The 17,468-nt window shown below is 47.8% G+C and overlaps 1 long non-coding RNA gene across 1 annotated transcript; it reads right to left on the reverse strand.

Moving 5' to 3' along the window:
- Nucleotides 1-489: 489 nt before the first annotated feature.
- Nucleotides 490-10,408, reverse strand: LOC137477652 (uncharacterized). The gene is made up of 2 exons (XR_011001128.1): nucleotides 9,944-10,408; nucleotides 490-761 (listed from the first exon to the last, which is right to left on the reverse strand). It is a non-coding gene; the product is annotated as an uncharacterized lncRNA (long non-coding RNA).
- Between the last annotated feature and the right edge of the window lie 7,060 nt (nucleotides 10,409-17,468).

A 17,468-nucleotide genomic window follows, 5' to 3' on the forward strand; every position in this document is an offset into this window, starting at 1 on the left:
GTGTCCCTGAGCTGCTGCTCCAGCATAGGAGGATGGTGGCTCACTGGATGCATCATGATAAAAAAAGAAATGCCTACGTCTGAGCTCTCCTTGGACCGCCTGAAATTCTCACTACCAAAATTATTTCATTAAATTCACATTAGCACAATAATACCATAAAATTCCCACTAACCATACACTTGCACAGGACAGCAGACCAGAAAACCTCCCCTGTATGTTCCCAGATGCTGCTGGACATGGACCACCTCAATGCAGAGGTGAATCCCAGTGCATCCCTGTTTCACAAAGGATGGGAAGGACCAGGGGGAGTTTTTCAAGCTTTGTCCCACTCCTCCAGCTTCCAGCAGCAAATCTACCCACGACATGAGACTGGCTGCTCAGGAAGAAGAAGGAAGCAGAGATTTTCCTAGCCACAAAATGCTATTTCCCCACCCCATATTGTGTCCTTGTGTTCCCAAGCAGGAAGATGGGGACGCTGAGGAGGCCACATTTGCTTTTTTCCCAGAACAAGCCCAGATTTCAGCCTGTTTCCCTAAGACACACAAACCCGCAGCAGGTCAGAGCCCAGGCAGCCCTTCCAGCCAAGGCCTTCAGGATGGAAATGCCTCTTCTGCTTCCCTCAAGCAGGAGCCACATGTCTCCTCTCCCCGTGGCAACTCCCTCATGGCAGTGGGAAAGGCCTGGGACAACATTCTTGGAGTTGGGAAGGATTATCCATTCCATCTGAAGGAAGCAGAGCAGCTCCACAATTACTGAACAGGCTGCATTGTGTGGCACAAGAGAAATAAAAGGGATTGATTGATTAATTAAGGCACTGGCAGCACAAAGAAAGCAGTGACAGGTGCCAAGCCAAAACACAGGATCACAGGGATTTAACTTCCCTTCTGAAACACCCCTCACCTTTAAGCAAGGTGCTTTGCCACCTTTTAACTTCTCCTGCTTGAAAATTTGGTGGCCACTCCGGCTGGTCATGCCTCCAGTCACAAAGCATTTCACCTGCTGAATTTTCTCCAACTTGCCCAGCCCTGATCCCACTGAACTCCAAAGGCATCCTCCTCTCTTTGCTAGAGCAAGCTGACAACACTTCTTACTTTCCTCAGAGTGCACTTTTCCCCTTCTATTGATCCAGTTCCAGCATCCCTCACTGGTGCCAGAGCTCACAAATATGGGATGTAACAGTGCAGCAGCACTTTACAGCTCAATATTTGGTGTAAAAGTTTAAATGAGCTGCTGTAACAACAGCTCACCTGCATTTCATCTTCCTTGAGAAGTTCACCCCAGTAAACACCTGGGAGAAAACTGCCTAATACTACTGAAGCACAGATAGGAGATCAAAACCCACCAGAAAAAGCCTAAAATAATCCTCTGGTCCAGGCCAGTTCCAGGTGTTTTGAAAGCAGGTCCACGCAGAAAATCCTGGTGGATGGTTTAATGCTGGGTTTAATGCTGGGCTTGGCAGTCCTGGGTCAGTGGTTGGATTCTGTGATCTTAGAGGGCTTTTCCAGCCTTGAGGGTTCTGGGATTTTACTTTCAAGCCCCCTCAAAGGCAGCTGCACCGTGACTCTGCCAGGCTTTAAAAACCAGTTCAGCCAAATTGATTTTAAGATAGGCAAAAAGCCCCACAAAAGGAAACGTGACTTTTAGTGAAAAATATGACCCTGTTACTCGCCATCTGAGGATCTTACTGCCTCAGAGCCCCTGAGAAGTCACAAAACTTCCAAGCCGACTCAGGTTTTGCTCCAATTTCCTACAAATTCTTGCTGATGCTCAGACAGGAGTTGGCTCACCGGCGGCGTCACTCTTAATAGGAACGGGCTTGATTAGACCATGCACCACCCCAATGAGGACAATCAGCCCTTATCATTAACCTCAAACAGCATCACAGAGAAAAAAACCCTATCGAGGGAGGCACCATTAGCAAGAGCCACATTTAAGCCCAGCAGTGCCACTGCTGTGAGCATTTAAGGCTTGTGAGCACTGCTGGGAATGTTTCCTGTGCCCCCAGGAGTTCCCAGACTCCCTGGAGCTGCAGGAAAGGAAGTCTCCTGCAGTGATGCTCCCTGGCATGTAAGGCATTTAACAGCTTCTTTTTATTTATTTTTATTTTCTTGTTTGTTTATTGCGCTTAAACCTGGTGTGGGTGGGACAACCTGGCCCCTCTGCTCTTACTGTGCTCACCCTTCCCTCATCCCCTGACTGCAGCATGGGCACAACACGCTTGTGTTAAAATTTTTGTTAAAATTAAGACATGAGATTTACCTCTCAAACAGAAATACTAAGTGACAAACTTACAAAAACATTCAATACTCTTATTATGAACCATCCCAAAACAATACCACAAACCAATACAAATAATATACTTTATGTTATAAATAATAGACATTATGTTATAAATAATAGACTTTATATTATAATAATTATAATATAATTATAGAATTATTATATAATAACTTATATCCTCATAATTGTAATATACTTTATATTATAAATAATATACTTAAACCAAAACATGCAATAAAGAAGTACCTGTTAAAACAATCAGTCGTTACCCCAAATGTAAAAAACCCCACTATACCAGTCAATGCCATTCCAGATACAACATAAATAAAAATATATTTCCAGAAAACAGATTTACCAACACAAAACACCACCACATGACAAAACAAGTAGTAACAACTACCCAAAAATCCTTTAGAAACCAAAACCACATACAATCAAAAAATTATTAAACACCTCCCAAGTAACCCCAACCTCTTACCCCCCAAGCCATTCTACAACTGAACAACTTCCAAATTAATATATTTTATACAAAACTTTCATTATACAATACCTACAAAAGTTACTAAAACAACCAAAAATGACACCTTTTTTAATTATTAAAAAAATACATGTCACATCATAAACCTTATAATTTACCCAACAATTATTTAAACAAATTACCATAAAAAACTTAAAATTTTAACCCAAACATCACAACCACCACTACCAATTCCTACAAAAACACAATTAACCATAACTATTACAATACCTACTGGAACTACCCACAAAACAATAAATACCAGTCTCACATTTACACATCTAACACAGACACAGACACAGAGGGTGTTTAGGTTGAAGCTGCTGGAGCAGAAAGGTGGTGAGGCTGGACAGGAACAGTGGGGCAGGAGAGGCAGAGGGCCTGGGCAGGTGGGAGGAAAAGGGAAGGAAAGGGATTTGTCCTTGGCCAAGGGACACCCAGCCTGGTTTGGTCCCACAGGGAGGCAGCCAGCAGTGAGGGAGAAGAGGAGAAGCTGTGGAAGAACCCTGGGGACCTCCCAGTGCAGCAAGGTGCTCTCGATTTGGGTCCAGCTGCCCTACGGCTGGGACAGGAGCACTCTGTGCTGGGTTCAGAACTGGCCGGCCCAGAGAGTGGTGGTGAGCGGTGCTGCATCCAGCTGGGGACAGTCACCAGTGCTGTCCCTCAGGGCTCTGTGCTGGGCCAGCTCTGTTCAATATTTTTATTGATGACATGGATGAGGGGATTGAGTCTTTCATCAGTAAATCTGCAGACAACTCTAAGCTGGGAGTGTGTGTCCATCTGTTGGAAGGTAGGAGGGCTCTGCAGAGAGACCTGGAATGGTTGGGTGGATGGGCAGAGTCCAGTAAGATGAAGTTCAATAAGTCCAAGTGCCAAGTCCTGCATTTTGGCCACAATAACCCCTTGCAGTGTTATAGGCTGGGGACGGTGTGGCTGGACAGTGCTCAGGCGGAAAGGGACCTGGGGGTGCTGGTTGACAGCTGGCTGAACGTGAGCCAGCAGTGTGCCCAGGTGGCCAAGAAGGCCAATGGCATCCTGGCCAGTATCAGGAAAAGTGTGGCCAGCAGGAGCAGAGAGGTCATTCTTCCCCTGTACTCGGTACTGGTGAGGTCACACCTCGAGTACTGTGTCCAGTTCTGGGCCCCTCAGTTTAGGAAGGACGTTGAGATGCTTGAGCGTGTCCACAGGAAAGCAACGAGGCTGGTGAGGGGCTTGGAACACAAGCCGTATGAGGAATGACTGAGGGAGCTGGGGTTGTTTAGCCTGGAGAAAAGGAAACTCAGAGGTGACCTTATCACTCTCTACAACTTCCTGAAGGGTGGTTGTAGTCAGGTGGGGTTGGTTGTTGCCCTGATTTTTTAAGATTTTCTAAAGCCTTCTGAGTTTACATTCTTGTAGAAAACTTTCTCACACAACTTTCTGTAAATAACCTATTGTTTTGCATTCCTTTATCGAGGCGGAGAAATTTAATGTACTGGTAGTTTGTCCAGTGTCGTTGGAGAGGTGGCACGTTCACCCTCCAATCCACTGGCACCTTTGGAAAACTATAAATGTTGGAGTCAGAGGAAATAAAGTAGTCTCTTCATCGTGACCATAGCTGTGGTGCGTCATTTTTCCTTGTGTCGTCTAGTGACGGTTGGGCTCTTTCTCCAGGCAGCAACTGACAGAACGAGAGGATACAGCCTTAAGCTGCATCAAGGGAAATAGAGGTTGGATATTAGGAATAGTTTTTACAGAAAGTGTGATGAAGTTCTGTAATGGCTTCCCAGGGAGGTGGTGGAGTCACCATCCCTGGATGTGTTTAACAAAGCCTGGATGTGGCACTGGGTGCCAGGGTTTAGTTGAGGCGCTAGGGCTGGGTTGGACTCAATGATCTTGAAGGTCTCTTCCAACCTGGTGATTCTGTGAATTCTGTGTGAATTCTGTACAGGGTGATAAGGGGTAGATATTGGGAACATGCACAGGGAGCCCTCACAGCACCTGTGTGAAGAGCTGAGGTCCTGCACCCAAGCCCAGCCCTCTGCCAGCAGACAGCAATTAAACAGATGTCAAATTAAGATGCGCACATCTTTCTCTGCCTTCAAAAACTGGATTTTACAGAGTGCTGCAGGCTGCAGTGTCTCCTGATAAAACACACAGAAAAACCCAGGCAAGAAAGTGCAACACTCACTGGAACTGTACCCAAGTGAACTCATGGAAGCTGAACGCAGGCACAGAAAGTAAACCAGGGTTGAGGTTGGCCAGGGCAGCCCAAAATGTTGGCAGGAGCTGCAAGGAAGTGGCAGTGAGGGATGCTGGTGTCACCATCAGCAGACACCGTGGCCAGCTCTCCCCTGCACCAGCAGGGTCAGGAATTGCACACACAGATGTTCACTTCTTCCTCTCAGTGTTCTGTATCAGCTCCACCACCTGCATTCACCCACCTTCCCCCTCAAGAGCCACACCTGCTTCTGCAGCAGGCACTCACCTCCATAATCCCTCTCGACTTAAAACCCAGAAATAAAACTTCTGGTACCTTAAGGCTGCCCTGCCTATGGTCAGAGTTCACATTTGCTATATCTGGCTATATAAATGACCCTTTCTTTCCACTGGAAAAACAGTTCAGCTGTCAGATATGATGACCAAAGACAAGCACTGGTTTTTGTAAACACAAAAGCTTTTAAAACCTGGCCCCTGGTTTAGGCTCCTGAGTCGGTGTGAACTCCAGGGACGATGGGGGAATTGCAAATATTTTATGAACTCTGGTGAACACTGCACATTCCTTATTCATTCCTCTTGACAGAGTACTGCTCAAAACTTTTGAAAAGGTACATTTAACTTAGCTGAAACTCCAAACTCTTACAAAGAGACAAGAACGGGGCAGATTTCAAGGGCTCAGTCTGGAGGATGTTGACTCTGATGAACAGTCAAAAGGTCTGCTGGCCAACCTGGACCTTTGGCACAGAGAGAGGCAGTGCCAGAGGGCAGGGATGGATGGGATCTTGGAATTGTTCCCTGTGAGGGTGAGCAGGCCCTGGCACAGGGTGCCCAGAGCAGTTGTGGCTGCCCCTGGACCCCTGGAAGTGTCCAAGGCCAGGCTGGACAGGGCTTGGAGCACCCAGGGATAGTGGGAGGTGTCCCTGTCCATGGCGGGGAGTTGGAAAGAGATGAGCTTTAAGGTTCCTTCCTGCCCAAAATATTCTAGGATTCGATGCACTGAGGCCCACGGACAGGCAGAAATTAAATTCAGCTGATGGTGCTCCTTCTGCTTGATGCCTGGTGAAGGCTGACCTAGAGCAGAGGCTGGACAGAGTTACGGAATAAAGCAGGGATTCATTAAAAGGATCTCCTCAATGGATCCACCTTGGGCAGCACAAGAGCCCAGCCAGGGCTGCACCCAAGATGGACCCAAAATGGTCACAAAATGCCCCATCAGTCACAGGGTCTCTCACTTTTGTAAGTTCTGGTTCATTTGAATATTGGAGTTAATTGTCCAGTTACAGCTTTAGGTTATGAAGTCCCATCCTTCTTGTTTTTCTCTCTTCATTCTGCCATTGTTTGTGCTCTTGGGCCTGAGATTTGGATCATTTGTCCTTGGTCCCCAGCTGGAGAAGGAATTGTTTTGTCTCCCTACTCTGTGAAGAAAGCTCACCATCCCCTGATATGAAGCTCAGAACTACACACCAAAGCAGTACAGAATCTGAAAAATAAAAGAGCTAAAACCTGAGGCATCATGCTGGCAAGGCCATGTCAGTTTACAGGCAAATTGTCATCCATGCACTTTGAGAACCTCGGTGCTGAAATGTGATCCCATCCCCAAGGAAAAGACTGATCTGCAGGACGAGAGGGAAGTGACATTGGCCCATGGCAAAGGGAACATAGAGGCAGTGTCACTCAGTCCTGCCATAATCACAGCAGAGCCACCACTCTGGCACAGAATCCTCATGCACAAAAAGCAACTCCTTCATGCCAATTAAATTTGGGATTAGATTTCCCCTCCCCCCCCCGACCATTTTGCTTTTCTCCGGGATCTCTTGAGGCTTCAAAGGCACCTTTTGCATCACACCAGGATGTTTTCTCATTACAGGGAGCAAGCTTATCAAACAAGTGCTGCTTAATTCCACCCTTCAGCCCATAAGGAGTGACCCAGATTCCTGATCTCCATTAGGAGAAGTTGGCCACTGAGAATTTCAGGCTGGATAACCAGACAGGGAGGCTGCCAAAACAAGGACATGACGCAGTGAGAGGCAGAATGAGCCAAAGCAGTCCTGGAGTTTGGCCTTCCCAGTGGTCACGGCCAGGTCAGGTGCATGGAGATGGGCTCATTCCCTGAACGCCAAGCCCAGGGAAGGGCTATCCCACCCTCACAGGCTGCTGCAAGCTCAGACCTAGCTGGAGGGCTGTAGTAAGAGCATAGTGACCAGCAGAATACCCAATATTACCCAGGAATGGTACCAATTGACTCTGGTTGGCCAAGCCCTCTCAGAGCCTTGTTTCCAGACTGCCAGGCTCAACAGGGGGAGGTGGAATGTGAAATAAAACATGGAGAAGTTACAAAGAAACCCAGGACATGAGTACATAGAGAGGCAGCCAAACACTGCAGTCACACTGGGCCGTGAGGCTCCATCATAAATCACAATTCCTCCTCCAAATGTGTTTTACACACTCCAGCCAGACCCTGAACTGTTCCTCTCTGCTGTGTCACACCAACAAAGCCAGGATACTGCTGTCAAACTGTGCCCCACACCTGTCCCCAGAGAAGAGTTGGGATTACATCCCCACGTAATGGATGCTCCTGTCAGGAGGGTTTGCAAGCTGTACTCCTGAGCCAGGTGAGAGAAGCACAGCTGGGTGGCCTCAGTGGAGGCACCTTCACCCCTGCTGTGGGAGCACCTGAAAGATGGGGACAAATTTTTAGGAGGATCTGTTGCCATGGGACAAGGGCTAAGAGACAGAAACCTGTCCAACAGCACCTTCAGGAGAGTAGAATCATAAAATAGCATGGGCTGGAAGGGACCTAAAAGTTCATCCGATTCCATCCCCTGCCATGGGCAGGGACACTCTCCACTATCCCAGGTTGCTCCAAGCCCATCCAGCTTGGCCTTGGACACTTCCAGCTGTGCTTCCTTTCCAAGTACCAGGCATAGCTGATTTTGCAGCCAGCTGTGAGGTGCTGGCTGATCTCACACAGAATTAAAAGCAAACCCCTTTTGCCCAGACAGGATGATGTCCACAGGGAACAACTCACACTAAACATGGAGTGTCTGATGCTCCTGGCTGTGACTCTGCATCCAGAGAGCTCTGTCTGAGCTACCAGAGCAGCCACCAGCACCCAGGCCGGAGGCATCACAGTGGTGTTCATCCTGATTAATAGATCATGGCAGCCCAGACGGGCCAAATGCAGTCGGATTTGGCAGCACAGCTGGAGCCAGGATGCAAAGAATCCCAATCCTGAGCATCCATGGAGGATCAGAGTTCGGCCCTGCAGTGAAACAGATGTACAAAGCTTGGTGCAAGGACAGGCAAGGCACAACAAAGCTTTAAACAGCTTTTTTGTTATTGGGTTTTTTTGGGCTTTTTTATAAACCCAGTCAGCTGCTTAATGCCTCAGTATCCCTCCTGAGGCACAGGCAGGGAAGTCCCTCTCTCCAGAGCCAGCAGGTTCAATCCTCTCCATCCCACAGCCCTGTCACTTCTCACACTCATAGGCACAACCAGGGGGGAAAATCATGTTCCTTTTCAAGGTCAGGCCAAAATTAGGGGTGGGAAGTTGGAACATCATGGCAAACAGAGAGGCTGGTCTCCACTTGGCCTCAGCAGCTCCAATTGGATGCACCCTGGTGCATTTCTAACCAACAAACCTTGGAGCCCTGCTTCAAGGAGAGCTTCCAATGTACCCCAGCCACTTCAGAAAGGCACAAATGTCAGCTTCTGACACCTGATGGGTAATTTTATAGGAAAACTTGATTTCCCTGTGGAAGAGGAATTGCAGAACTGGTCCCTTCACAGCTATCTGAGCCCCAGAGTATTTTATCTCTTTCCCAAATGGATTGTCTGCAGCAACATTTTCTTAGAAGGCTGCTCGCTGAAGGAAGCTAATTGCTTTGGAGCAGCCAGAATTATTCATTTTGAATCCTCCAGTGCATAAACACCCTTTAAAATTCAGAAAATATACCACCACCCTGCTCATGACTGGCTAGCAGAACACACAGCAGCGAACGATCATCTCAAGTGCTGCAATCCCTGGGGATGTAGAAGAGAGATGTGTGGAAATCTGTTATCCTGAGGGAACACGGAGCTGCTTCTGGGGGAGGAACAGACTGGCTCTGGATGATCTGGCTGTGGATCCATGCCTTGGCTGATACCAGTTCCCCTGCCCTTCTCTAGACTGCAGGGACACCCTGCCAGCGATTGTCCTCCCTGCACCACCATGCATTCCCAAAAGGTCTTGCAGGATTCCCTCTGGAAGGAAGCCTTAGTCTCCCTTACCTCCCCACGAAAAGATGCCACACCCCAGGCCAAGGCCAACCCCCTGATTTCGTTTTGGAGGCCACCCACATTCTTCTCCATGAGGCACTTGAGAAGCAGCAAGTTGGACAGAGCTCACAGCAGCAACAAATTTGGGCAATTCCCACAATTCCCAGTGGTGCAAGACAAGTTTCTAGAGGAATCCACAGAAATTCCAACATGACTTGGATTGGAAGGGATCTGAAAGACCACCTCATTCCAACTCCCTGCCATGGGCAGGAGCACCTTCCACTATTCCAGGCTGCTCCAAGCCCTGTCCAATTCAGCCTTGAATATTTCCAGGGATGGGGCAGCCACAGCTCCTCTGGGAAACCTGTGACAGGGCCTCACCATGCCTGCCAGAAACAAAAACAGACACACCAGATGCATGCGAGGTTCTTTCTTCCAGAGAGGAGGGAGAGGTTGGAGCAAGGAAGATGCATCATTGATGGGAGGGGATCAGATCAAGGAATGCTTAAGCCAACCATGAGCACATTTGTCCATTGCCAGCAATAAAGAGAAAAAATATTCAAAACAGAGGTGACACTTCATGCCTGGAGACTGAAGTCAGCCAGGACATCTGAATTCTCCTCAGCAGCTAATTTCCCATGTTTTCAATGGCTGTGCTAAATCGTTAATAGAGGTTAGTGCTGAACTCACCCCAGGAACGCTGAGCTGAGTCAGTGTCGTTCTCACACTCCGGTTTATCCTTGCAAATCAGCTTGAGATGAATGACTCCCTTATTCTGCGCCCAGAATAGAACACATGTCAAGGCTCACTCCGGGAGTTTGCTGAGCAGGTGCTGATTTGTGGGATCAAGCACGTTCAAACGGATCTGATGCATTCAGCCCTTCACAGGCAAAACACTCCACGAGAACCAAGACTTCCTAAGGCACAGGAGAGGCTTTTCATTGGGAATCAACTCCAGCCTCTGGAATTCACTTAGTGAGGCATGCAGCTCCCTCCCATCTGTCTTAGGTTGCAAGATGTGGCTGGGGGTGTGTATTCTATTCCTATGTGTTAGAGGTGGAGCAGTTATCTTCTGTTCATCGGGCAGTTTTCTTTATCTCTTCCACAACCAATTCTCCCTTTGCGAGATATCTTCTATTAATGGGCCAGTGAGTGTCACTGATAAAATTCCATCATCCACTGGGAGATGCTCTGCCCAGGGGGAGGAGCCAAGCATTCCTACCTGGATATGATCTGAGACTTGGGACACCACAGGCACCCTTTTCCCACTGCATTCCCAGAGGAAGACCGGGCCCATATACACCACCACTGGATCTTCAGAGGAAGACTACACCCTTTACAGGATCCCTGCTCCAGCAGAACCACAGCTGGCACTGCAGGAGGGCTGAGCCACCATGGAATGGGACTGCTGCCACCACCCTGATCCACAGGGTGCCAGGTTGTGTTCTCACTCTGTCAGTGTTGGTTTGTATTACTGCATTGGTTTTTTTTTTTGGTTTTTTTTTTTGGGTTTTTTTTTGTTTTTTTTTTCTTCCCTAATAAAGAACTGTTATTCCTGCTCCCATATCTTTGGCTGAGAGCACCTTAATTTCAAAATTATAATAATTCAGAGGGAGGGGGTTTACATTTTCCATTTCAGGGGAGGCTCCTGCTTTCCTTAGCAGACACCTGTCTTTTCAAATGAAGACACCATCCCACTGGTGTCCAGGAAAGACTGATTCCCTCTTCAAGGGGCTCTCCAAAGTGTTTGGCATGACCCATCCACACTTCATGGGTGATGAAGGGGTCCCTTGCTATGGCAAATCCACTCCAGAGGGTGAAAAAACAGGATGTGTCCCATCAGCCATTATTGGTGGTCAAGTTAACCACGTATGTGGGGACAGGAAAGCCGACCTGGAGAAATTAGCCTTAGATAGGAAAAGAGATAAGAGCTGAAGCCCTATAAAGCCAAAAATTGCTGATGCACAGGCTCTGCCCCCTGTTTACACCTCTCTCCCTGCCCCAAAGTGACAAGCCAACACTCCAAAAGGAAAAAATTACAGTAATGATTTTACAGTCCCACAAAGGGCTGTGGATTGCTTTGGAAACAAATGCAACTTCTCAGTTCTGCAGCTGGAAAAGTTGTCCCACCATTCATTGAAGATTAGGAAGGAATTGTTCCCTGTGAGGGTGCTGAGGCCCTGGCACAGGGTGCCCAGAGCAGCTGTGGCTGCCCCTGAGTCCCTGGCAGCGTCCAAAGCCAGGTTGGACACTGGGGCTTGGAGCAGCCTGGGATAGTGGAAGGTGTCCCTGCCATGGCAGGAGGTGGGATGAGATAAGCTTTAAGGTCCCTTCTAACCCAAACCATTCTGTGGTCCCATGATTTGTCCCAGAAATAAACATGGTTGCATGGATCACATTACAACAGCATCACTTTCACAGAGCCTTTGGGGAAAAAAATAAAAAATTCTTAATAGTCCCCAGAAAAATATCTGCTGTGAAATCATTCCCTCTGAGGATGATATTATGGAATAAGTGATCATCAGCCAAAATTACTGCATGGAAGTCATCGATTACAGAAATATCCTGACATTCTCCAGCAGTGGCTGCGCAGATGTTACACCAGAGCCGCTCCACAGGCTCCTCTCTGAAGGAAAGCTCTGCTGTTGTCATGGTTGCTTCATTATCACAAGTCTTGGGTGACTATCAGAGCAAAAGTTACAAGATCTGACTCCTAAACACTTGTAAGAGCAGGAAAAAGCCCAGCACTGGGGCAGATTCGGGTTGCTGATAAGCAAACAATCCTGCAAATTGCTTGCACTGCCAGTCTGACTCATGCTTCTGTAAGCACAGCTTATTTTTCATTCCTCTTAAAAAAAATACCCAAACCAAACAAAACACAAAAAAACCCCACAAACAAACAAACACAAAAAAACCCACAAAAATACTCCCAAAAAAACCCCCAAAACAACAAAAAACACCCAAAGCCCCCCAAAACCACCCCCAAAAAACCCGCCCCCAAAAACCCCCCAAAAACCAACCAACAAACAAACAAAAAACACAAACGAAAAACCAAACAAACAAAAAAACCAAAACATACCCCCTCTAAAAAACAACCCCCTAAAAAAACAACACTCCTCTCAAAAAAACAAAAAAAAAACAAAAAAAAGAAACAACCCAAACAAGCAAGATCCAAGTGATTTTTCCATCAGGCCAAAGATGGAGCTGGTGGCTCTGTGAGAGATTCCTGCACCTGTAAGATGTGCAGAGGACCATCACCCAAAGAGATGGAGGTCAGCTCCAGCCCCATCACTGCACTCCAGGCAAACAGGCACTGCTGGAGGGACAGGACAAAGGGTTTTGCTGCCTCTCCACATCCTGGTTAGTGCACGTCCAGCACCATCTGCTGGCATTCTCTCCAGAAGCCAGCTCTTCACAGGCTGGGCAGCTGCTACCCGGGGTCAGGGAGTCGGGCTGCGGACAGCACCTGAGACACGGCCCTGGTGCAGCACAGCTCCAGGATTTCCCAGGAAAAAGACCATTCCAAAGCAGCTTTCCAGCAGCTGAGACTCACCTGCTGTGGGTCCATGTCCACCACAGCCTTGTGGTGCAGAGCACCCAACAGCAGATGGGAGCAGGGCCATAGGGGAATCCCAACAGAATAAAGAAATCTCACACAGGAATCCCAAATCCCGGTGATTTTGGCTCACCTTGTTCACCAGGCTCTGTGAGACAACCAATTTCATTCATTTGAAAATCAGCCCATCGTTAATTGGAAAGAGGAGGAGCAGCAGGACATAATTCCTGCTTTGGAAGGCACGAGTCGGATTCCTCCAGAGAATCCCAGAATAGTTTGGATGGGAAGAGACCTTAAATCCCACCTCATTCCACTCCCTGCCATGGCCAGGGACACCTTCCACTAGCCCAGGTTGCCCCAAGCCCAACCTGGCCTTGAACACTTCGAGGAATGGGACATCCACCACCTCTCCAGTGGCTGCTGGATGGTTGCAGGAGTAAAAGACAAAAAAAAACAAACCCTGTGCTCAGCCAGAAGCAGGCTGAGGGTGGGGTGGAATTATCACTGATCTGCTGTTCTGCACTGAGAGGGAGTTAAGCCACGACCTGGCAGTTCCCTGCCACAGCCAAAGCTGCTTTCCACCCACAATAACTTCATTTATTTGTATTTTCTTTGAGAGTGACACTCAGAATTAAGGGCACAGTCCAGTAGAGAACATTCTGCACCATTACACACAGGGCTCTGAACCAGACAGAAATCCTGGGATATCCAGTCTCTGCAATTAACCAAAACAGCCTGGGACAACACAAAAAGACACATATTCCCTTTGGGAACAGGTGTTTCAGGCACAAAACACCTTTGAAATGTCACACTGAAAGGAAGAGGAGGAAAAAGGGCAGGCATGCTGCTTTTCCTGGTTATCCTGAATATTTTAACTGTGATCCCACACAGATAATTCAGAACTCCGCATTAGGGTATTCCAGGACTGCAACTTGCACAAGGCTGGGGTTTCTAGTGACTTTTTGGATGGGACAGGTTGATGGCTGCCCTTTGTGGTGGTCATTCTCCACATCCAGCTTGCTCCTTTTATACACCCACCCAAGGTTTTTGTTGGAAGAGGAGAAGAGAACCTCAACAGCTTGCAGGATTCCCTCCACAGGGATTATTTTGAAACAAGCCAAGAATGACTTGCTGTCCACTGATGAGCTTTTAGGGCCCTCCTAATCCAAAATATTCTATATGTTGAAAAGAGACAAATGTGCTATCATGAGGAAGAACCACAACGAATCCCAGATCCTGTATTTTTTTCCTACTATTATTCTAATTCTCCAGGCATTTGCTATGCTATCCATGGCCAACACAGTTTTACATTCCAGTTCTTGTCAACTCTTGGTGTTGACTCAAAGCAAACCCATGTGTGAATGGATGTAAACTGAAATTCTCTGCTCTCCCTGGCAATGATTTCCACGAGATATCTCTGAACTCCCATAAAAATGATAAATGAGTTTAAAACTGCAGCCATTCAAATGGAAAATCCTGCTGCAGGCCTGGTAGAAGAGAAATAAACAGAGCAGAATTACAGCTGCAAAGCAGAAAACGCTGTAAAAGAGAGCTCTGGAAGCATTAAAGCAACTCTAGAAACAAAAATAAAATAAATATTGCCATGCAAATGGCTGCACCAGCAAAACCTGAGCCACATTTACTGGGTGCTTGTCCTTCTGCTGAGCCAAAGGCAAGTGGGAAAACCATATCCAGGGTGTGACAAAGCTGGGAAAGGACCCTGGGAAGAGCTCCCTGATTAAACAGCAGCCCTGAGCAAACAGCCTCAGCCTCGCCTGCTCCATGATACATCTTCTCCAGATGGGAAGAGGACAGGAGAGAAAACATTGATTCCAGCTCGTTATCTCCAGGCTGTTTCAGCTGTCAAAACACTGCACAAGATCCCTGTCACCTGGGAAAAAAGGGAGGATTCAGATCCAAGGGCCAGGTGTTGTAATCACACAGAGCTGGAGCCCAGGATATTGGGATATCCCATCCCCTGTGCCTCCACAGTGAACAGGGGTGTACATTCCTGCCACCACTGAAGCTCTGGAAATGCTTCTTCAGTGGGATGCTTGATTTCCTGCCCCAAGGTCACTGCTCCAACATCTCCCATAGTCTCAGCAGAAACAATTGTCAACAAGGGAAAAAAACCCCAAAAAATCCAAACAAACCCCAAAACCCCCAAACCCCAAAAAACCCAACCCCCCCCAAAAAAAACCTCAAAAAAATCCTCCCCCAAACAAACAAACAAAAAAAACCCCAAACCCCCTAACCTGAGATAAAGAGACATCAAAAGATGCTTCAGCAACAAAGGATTTATTTTCCACAAATACTCCAAGCTATTTTTAGTCTCTCTTTTATGGTGAGAACACAACACCAAGTTTCACTGCCCCGTGTCCTCCACCTCCTCTGGGAACAGACCTGCAACGGGGCAAGGTAAGGGCATGTGAAAGTTTTGTGAGCTGAGAGCTAAAAATGAAATTTGGGCTCTGATAGATGGGTTTTCATGGCTGATTACAGCTCCACGGGGATGGGGTGCTCCTGACCCCTTATCTGCATGGACTTGTGGGAAGAGTGGAGTCAGTAGGGAGTCACGGGAGGATTTATTCAAGCGTGGCTAGGACAAGCAGCACGTTTGTAGTGAGCTGGTTTATTCCAACTCTTTCAGGTATGAAATGCTCTGGACTGGTGTTCAGGACTCAGGGTAGACACAGGATGAAGCTCACAGCCTCCACAGCCCTGCAGGGACACTGTGGGAATCCTTGGGGGTGTCTTGTGCAGGGTCAGAAGCTGGATTTCAATCCATCTAACTTGGATTATTCCATGTGGTGTTGCTCCCGGAGCAGCTCCGTGCCTTGGACAGGAGCTTCTCCATCCTCCCCTGGAGCTGGACACCAAGGTGGGCATGACCAAGGTGATATTCAAGAGGTACCTGGCTCAGAGAGAGATGCTCTTCCCAACTTCCAGAACTCCTGGAACACACCTGGGGCTGCACATGGATCTGCTCTTCTTCTCCTGCTTCCTGGTGAATGGCACATCCTTCTGGGATCAATGCTGAGCACATCTCTTCCCAAAGCTGTAGGCATCAATCATCTCTCCATTACTATGGTCTGAGGGAATCAAAGGTGCTCATCTGGAATTTGTGTCCCCAGATTCCTGTGCCAGGAAGGCTCTGACTGCCAGAGCAGCAGCTGGGAAAAAAAAACCAGACTTAAAAGATAGAGAAGGGATCGTGTCGGACCAGTTGGGTCTTCCCCAGAGGCAGCAAGGCTGGAAAAGGATCAGGGATATCTCCAAGGAACCTGCAATGCAGCAGGATGCTGACTCCAGCCTTTTGATGGACACAAGGCCATAAAAGCAGAAATTGCAGATACTGACTTTTTCCCACTGGTGAGAAGGGCAATCCAAGGTGGAATATCTGGAGAGGGATGTTTGAAATTCGTGGTTTTAGCTCAGAAGAAACCAGTTCAGGGGGTGCCTAGACTTATTCAGTGGATGTGCCTGACATTCACACCCAGATGCTGAGATCCCAGGGCAGCTGACAAGCCTTGTATTAACTTAAGACTAATCTGCACCATCTGTCAAAGTCTGAGGGGAAAAGAGCAACTTTTCCACTCTGGGATTGGATTCTCTTACTGCTGCTCTAGCTGGATTCATTTGCAGAAGAGAAAATCTTGGTTTTTATGAAGTCTTCCATTAAAAAGTGTTCCTGGCATCTACACTGAAGGAGCCACTCCATGTTTTGAGCAGCCTTCCAGGGCTCCATCTCCTGCATGTGGCTACTTTACAAGGAAGGAACAGAGCAGAGATCCACTGGACACAGCAGCATTTGCAGATTCCCATTCCCAAGTTTTTGGGAGGGACAGGAACAACTGTACCAGGCTTTTCTATGGTGTAGAAGAACCATTCTGCCCACTGAGGTGGAGGGCCAGAATTCCAGACTCAAGGATGCAAGCTCTTCACCTGCATCTTCAGGAGGCCTAGAAGAATTTGTTTTAGGGCTGCCTGGAAGTTTCTCAGCCCACAGGACCTACATAACCATCCCAGGCCCACCTCATTTGGTTTTCTGCCAAAGACACTGCACTCTAGAAATATTCCAGCTTCAGGTGATGCAGGTCCAGAGAGAACAGCAAGCAGAAGAAAAGGTCAGACATCAGCAAAAAATGGTCCTTCTCTTCTGACAAGCATTCTTGGCATGGGAAAAACAGCAAAACTGATTCATCCCCTATGGAGCCTGAAATATTCTCCCCTTCCTGAGGGCTCTGGACCTGGGATCTCCTTATCTGTCAGTGTTTTTCATTTCCTCCAGGCAGTACCCAAACAAATCCATGCACTAACAGGAGCTATGATAGGCTCTTTTCACCTTGGACTGGAATGCTTCCACCTTCCTTCCCTCACAAATCTGTCTTTCCCTGAATGGGGAATATTTGAACTGGAAACCACCAGACCAAGATATCTGCAGCCCCTGCCCGTCACTGATCCCTGCTCACAGTGGGGCACCAGAAAGGCCCTTCAGGCATCACTCAGCAGGATTCTCATCTCTGCGCTCAGACCTGCCCAGCATTCCAAGCAAGGCAGCCTCCAACTGGGCTCTGCATTCCCTGGCTGGAGCCACAGCTCCTATTTCCATGCCTGCCCCAGTTTCTGGTCATAATTCTGTGGTGCATTAAGATCAAG

Source organism: Anomalospiza imberbis, chromosome 7, assembly GCF_031753505.1.
Source record: "Anomalospiza imberbis isolate Cuckoo-Finch-1a 21T00152 chromosome 7, ASM3175350v1, whole genome shotgun sequence".
Lineage (NCBI taxonomy): Eukaryota > Metazoa > Chordata > Aves > Passeriformes > Viduidae > Anomalospiza > Anomalospiza imberbis.